General features: G+C 48.4%; 1 non-coding gene across 1 annotated transcript; it reads left to right on the top strand.

Moving 5' to 3' along the window:
- Positions 1-4,731: 4,731 nt before the first annotated feature.
- Positions 4,732-4,841, top strand: LOC111557175. Its single transcript, XR_002737034.2, has one exon. It is a non-coding gene; the product is annotated as a U6 spliceosomal RNA (small nuclear RNA).
- Positions 4,842-6,336: the final 1,495 nt, after the last annotated feature.

The following is a 6,336-nucleotide window of genomic DNA, read 5'->3' as shown; positions in this document are numbered from 1 at the left end:
GTAAACATTAGGGGCGCCTGGGTGGCGCAGTCGGTTAAGCGTCCGACTTCAGCCAGGTCACGATCTCGCGGTCCGCGAGTTCGAGCCCCGCGTCAGGCTCTGGGCTGATGGCTCGGAGCCTGGAGCCTGTTTCCGATTCTGTGTCTCCCTCTCTCTCTGCCCCTCCCCCGTTCATGCTCTGTCTCTCTCTGTCCCAAAAATAAATAAACGTTGAAAAAAAAAATTAAAAAAAAATGAGTAAACATTAAAACGTCTTTTAAAAACAACAAGAGCCCTGCTGATATGAGATAGGGGAAGGTGTGAACCAGTATTAACTAGTGGAAAAACAGCAAGGTGCCTGTACATACACTGGACTGGGTTATCCATGGGGAAGGACACCTGGAAAGAAGTACTAAAATCTGGGAGTCCAGGGCCAGAGATGCTGAGGGAGGAAAAGGATAGCGAGCCCTGCCTGCCTCACCTTGGCAGCCTCTGAATAGACACACATCACCCCAATCTGTTCTTCCCTTCCCATCGGTGGAACCCTGGCCATGTCAGGATGGGAGACCAGGGCTGGAGTCTGGGATAGAAGGGAAAGAAGGAAGAGAACCGATAATTGTCCTGATGACTGGGCATCCACCATAACCCCTTCTGAGCAGACAGGGCCAGCGCAGAGATGGCGAGGGGACCGGGGAAAGGATGTTGAAAGGAAGAGCCTGGTGGTCACGCTGGGTCTCTCTCCTAAAGCCTCGGGGCACCTGTCACCTCCGTAAGAAGAGTAACACCCTGTGTTTGTCAGGCTTCTTGTAAGGTCCTGGAGAGTAACAGACACACCGTCTGGAGCTGGGATGCAGAACCGAGGACGGTGAACTGAGCTGACATCTGCGGCCTGCCAAGGACACACACCCCTGACTGATGCTCTCAACGTATGCTCCTTCGCTAAACCCTCAGACGCCCTCAGAAGGACTAGGTTTCCACATGAGGAAAGAAAGCCTTGGAGTCAGGAGCCAGGAGGACAATTCAGGAAGGCACGCACATCCGAGCTCCTTAAGAGGCAAGGTCATCCGGGTCCTTTACAAGTTTGAGATTCCTTGATTCTATTGGTCTGTTGTTGTGAGTCCAAGAGCGAGGTGAGCCTGCCTGGGGACCTAGATGCGAACACTAGTTTCCTTCAGGCTAGTAAAATCACAAAACACAGAGGCTTAATTTCTAAAAGTTCCCTCAGAGGTAGCATTGCCTTTATGAAAATGGTAAAGGATACGTGAATAGACAGAAAGAACTAGTTTTGTCAGAAGGGATTCCGTAGTTTGTCTGCACGTCTAGCCTCTAGGGTTTGACATAATTAAAGAGCTTGCCTTTTCCTTGAGTGTGCACACACATGCACACACGCACAACACGCGTGTGTACACACACAACACTCTGGGTACTGTGCTAAGCTACCTCTGGCCCCGCATTAGCCACATTCTTTCCTACAGCACCATGCCCTCCTCTCTCTGGGCTGATTGTCTTTTATGATTAATGAACATTTTAAGTACCCGCAAATTCTGCCGACCGGCTTTGAAAAGCACTAAACAATCTCCCAGCTGTCGTCAGGACGGGCTTTGGAGTCCGCGATGAGAAAGTACCCAGGGGCATCTGTGGGGGAGGGGCCGGGTGCTGGACACAGGCTACTGGGGTCCAAGCCGTCCAACTTCCTAGCTGTGGGACCCGAAGCAGGTGCCTTATCCTCTCTGAACCGCAGTTTCTCCATTTGTAGCCGGAAACGCGATAGCATCTGCTTCTGAGAGTTGGTGTGGGGATTAAATAGTTAGCCCAGAACACTGTTTAGAAGAGCACCTTTGGTGTCATAAGGCAGGAACTCCAGATCCTCCCTCTGTGGGCTCAGACACCCAGGATCTGCAAACTGTCAGGAGGTTTGGAGCTTCGTGCCCACAGCAGCCACACACCAGATTGAGTCTGGGGACTCTAGTGGTCTGAGCCTTTAGTTTCTGGGCCCCTGGGTGCTGGTTCCTTTTTCAATTTCTCGAGTGAAAGTAACCTGTTGGGCCTGTGAACCTTGTTCTTGGACCCTGGCTTGTCTGGCTCAGCATTGACTCCATATCTGCCCAGTTCAGGGGTCTGTCTCATTCCCACCCTTGTTCGGGAGCTGTTTCCACCATACAGATCCTTCCAGAATTGCATTGTTACCATCTCCCAGACTAAGAGCGCCAACCCTGTTCAGAAGCTCCTGCAGCCCCAAGATGAGAAGCAGGAAGTCAGAGGAATGGTTCAAAGACTAAGCAAAGTACACCATTTGAACTCCACTGGACAGTTTCAGAAACAGTGGCCCCTGGAGAATGGCAAATTCTCATTGGGCCGAACGCAGGGAAATGATCCCGCCCGCCCCACAGGCATCCTGCATGTGGCCCATTTGAATGTGTTGAGATGCACAGTAACCTTGACAAAGATGCGGGAGCGTAATGGCCCAGGGGGATGTGCTCTGACTAGCGTTGCCACCCGCGGTCACTGGTGATGACTGCCCTTTGATTGCTGCCCTGGAAGTCCTGAGGGAGTCTTCCTGACCTCCACTCCCCAGGCTCTCCCATGGTGGAAAAAGCCCCCAGATCCCCTATATTAAATCTCTCTGCTTCCCTACATAACTCTGAGCAAAGCCCCTCAGTGACAGCTCTCAGGGTCCAAGGCACCGCCAGCTGGAAAGACCATCCACACTCCTTCCCACACACCCTCTGCAGGAGAATTCTTGCTCACACCAGGTCTCTCCCTGATGCCAAGCCCTTTCTACCTGCAGGCTGGGAGCTCATTTCTTTAGGAAGTCTTTCTTGACCCAAGGACCCAGTTAGGTCTCCCTTCTTCATGCTTGCTACACCACATGCATCGAACATCCTGCTCGATGTCAAGCTCCGTGAACAAGCAATTATGTCTGTTTTGCACCCCATTGTACCAGCACAGGGCCTATATACATAGACTTTGTATTCATGAATAAAATAGATGAAAAATGTCGAAAGGCTTTGAGATCATGATGCCTGGGCTAGGGAAAGAGAATATATGCAGCTCAAATCCCTGAAGTCTGATAAGGAATGCATATTGGCACAGACTCTGAGCTGGGTGGGCTCCACGAGGTACAAAGGTGAGCCCACTAGGAGACCACATCCAGGAGGTGTGAACATGTATAAGCGTCTGGTGGTCTCTATGCAGCTGCATTCTGTTAAGGTTTCTGGTGACTTCTGCCTCCCTTTGTCCCTCTAGGAGCCATATTTGAACCTGGAGGAAAAGCAGTGCCAGGAAGGAGACCATTCCCAGATGTCAGGAGAGCCACCTCTGCACTCCGTGGATGGCTTGTTTTAGTTCCCGAACTTTCTTTTTCTTTTTTTTTTTAATGTTTATTTATTTCTGAGACAGAAAGAGACAGAGCATGAGTCGGGGAGGGACAGAGAGAGAGGGAGACACAGAATCGGAAGCAGGCTCCGAGCTGTCAGCACAGAGCCTGACAAGGGGCTCGAACTCACGGACTGTGAGATCATGACCTGAGCCGAAGTCGGTCGCTCAACCGACTGAGCCATCCAGGCGCCCCTAGTTCCAGAACTTTCAACAAGAGGAACCAGTTGGTATCAGTTCCTTGAACAGCGTACTTAAAGGATGAGTTTACCTCGTTTAACCATTTTTATATATTTCATTAAGGTCTAGGAAAGAAATTTTTTTTTTTTTTTTTTTTTTTTTTTTTACTAAACAGAGTAACAGTCCTACCTGTCATCACCATGAGTGGGGAGAGGGGGAGCTGGAACACCACTGGACGGCCAAGCCCTGTTGAAGCTGTGACCAGGTTTTAGTCTGTGAAAGTTCTGCAAACGTGCTTTTAAAACCCTACACGATTTTGTATAGACTGCACTGGAGAGCGGCAGAGTCCAGCTTTTCCACACCATGTGTCATCTGCGGCTGGCTTACTACCGCTGCCCCTGGGCCCCCCTGGCCCAGGGCGCCTCACCCTCTGCCCCCAGGGTACGCCTGGGGCTACATCTCACCCACCTTCCGAGAAGCAGAGCTGTGGGCAACAAAGCTTAAAGCGGAGAAATCACCAGGAGTATACACACAAAAGCGGGAGACAGGAGAGGAGCCAAGAACAAGGATCAAGTGGAAGAAGGCATAGGGAGGAAAAAAAAAAAAAAAAAAAGCCACCAGGTCTATCAGAACAATACTGGACCTCTGCCGCCCTCTAGCAGACGCTGGCCGCACCACCTCCTCTGCTGTGGGAGCCCAGGAACAGACAGCAGGCTCAGAAGCTGGGTTCCACCTCAGACACCGCCACTTTCTAGCAGGTGACGTGGGGAAGTTATTGAAAACAGCTGGGCAGTTATCTCATTTGTAAGGAGGGGGTAATACTAGTCTTCACCTCCTGTAAGACTGTTAGGAGGTTTAAATGGCCAAGATGGGGAAACAGGGGACCAGATTTAACCTCCCCCAGCAAGAACCCCTGGGAGGTGGGGGGCAGGTCTGACCAAATAGCTGAAATAACAGCTTTCAACACACAGCAGATCAGACACGAAGTACGGGGATCCCTGAGAGAGAGGAAACAAATGATCTCTCTCATTGAGCATCTCACTGACCAGTTTCCACGGCCCAGGGAGGGGACCCGGGCATGGCTTGCCGACTCCATGAGTTGAGGAGACAAAGCTGAGAGTCTGAAGAAACCAAGGCAGATACTGAGGAACTGGAGCAAGAGAAAACTGCAAAGAGACACAACCCTAGAGCACCCCAGTGCTCGCTCGGGCAGCACAGATACTCACACTGGAACGACACAGAGAAGTAACATTAGCATGGCCCCTGCACAAGGAGACGCGCAAATTCGTGAAACTCCGGAGAACTCCAGAGAAAGGGTCCCCTTTAAGTATGTAGCAGAGTACCGATTGGCACACGTGTGCGCAGAAACTACCAGAGCCCTGGAGAGGACCACCTGACTTACCGCAGGGCAGGGTACCCAGCACCCACACAGGACGAATAACATGTCTTCCCTCAAGGCAGACCGAAAACTTCACAAACCACAAGGCATTTACCTGGAGTCTTGCTTGAGGACTAGGGAATGATTACCCCAGAGTAAACAGTTTCAGCCCCCCTAAGAAACTTAAAGGCATGACCCAAAAGGGTCAAACTCTTTCTAAGTAACTTAACGGTATCCCAGGACCAAGCTCCAAAAAACATGCAATAAAACAAAAATATCCAGCACACAACATAAAAAGTAACAATGTGCAGCATTCCATAAAAAAAAAATAAAATAAAATGGCCACACATGCAAAGGGGCAGGGAACATAACCCATAATGAGAAGAAAACTCCATCAATGGACTGAGTGCCAAAACAGGGCACATCAAAACTGGTGGGAGAGGGATCAAGCGACACGTTGAGGGGAATTCACAGCACCAAACCAGGTTTGGAAGCAAGAAAACTTTCAAATCCCTGTTTATCAGCTTCCATCTTTAAAAAGAAAAAAAAATAGAAAAGACAAGCAAGTTATACTGAATGTAAGAGGGAGAAAGGAAATAATAAGGCTCAGGGCATACATAATGGAACAGAAAATAGAAGAACAAGAGAGAAAAATCAGTGACATTAAAAGCTAGAAGGTTTTTTTTTTTAATTTTTTTTAACATTTTATTTATTTTTGAGACAGAGAGAGACAGAGCATGAACGGGGGAGGGGTAGAGAGAGAGGGAGACAAAGAATCAGAAGCAGGCTCCAGGCTCTGAGCCATCAGCCCAGAGCCCGACGCGGGGCTCGAACTCATGGACCGCAAGATCGTGACCCGAGCCGAAGTCGGACGCTCAACTGACTGAGCCACCCAGGCGCCACAGGTTTTTTTTTTTTAAGAAGACCAATAAAATTGATAAACCCCTGGTCAGATTGATCACAAAATAAGAGAAAAGATTCAAACTACTAATGTCAGGAATGGTAATTGTGATATAATTATAGGTTCTACAGCTGTTATAAAGAAATAAAGGAGAATATTGTGAAAAACTTGAGGCCAACATATTCAAGAAATAAAATGAAACAGACAAATTCCCAGAGAGCCATTATCAATGCTCGCTAAACAGTAACAGATAACCAGACAGTGCCCTGTATCTATTTTTAAAAGTCAATGTATACCTTAAAAATCTTCTCACAAAGAAAAATTCCAGGTTTCATTACCTAACATTAAGGAAGAACTAATACCAATTCTACATAACTCTTCCAGAAAATTGTATAGGAGGAAGTATTTCTCAAGCCATTCTAGGAGGCAAGTATTGCCCTGATACCAAAACCAGACAGACTTTATAAGAAAACTATCGACCAATATCCTTAAGAAAATGAATACCAAAAAAAAAAAAAAAAAA

This window comes from Felis catus, chromosome D2 (genome assembly GCF_018350175.1).
Source record: "Felis catus isolate Fca126 chromosome D2, F.catus_Fca126_mat1.0, whole genome shotgun sequence".
Taxonomy (NCBI): Eukaryota; Metazoa; Chordata; class Mammalia; order Carnivora; family Felidae; genus Felis; species Felis catus.
This window is presented reverse-complemented; position numbering and strand designations above follow the sequence as displayed.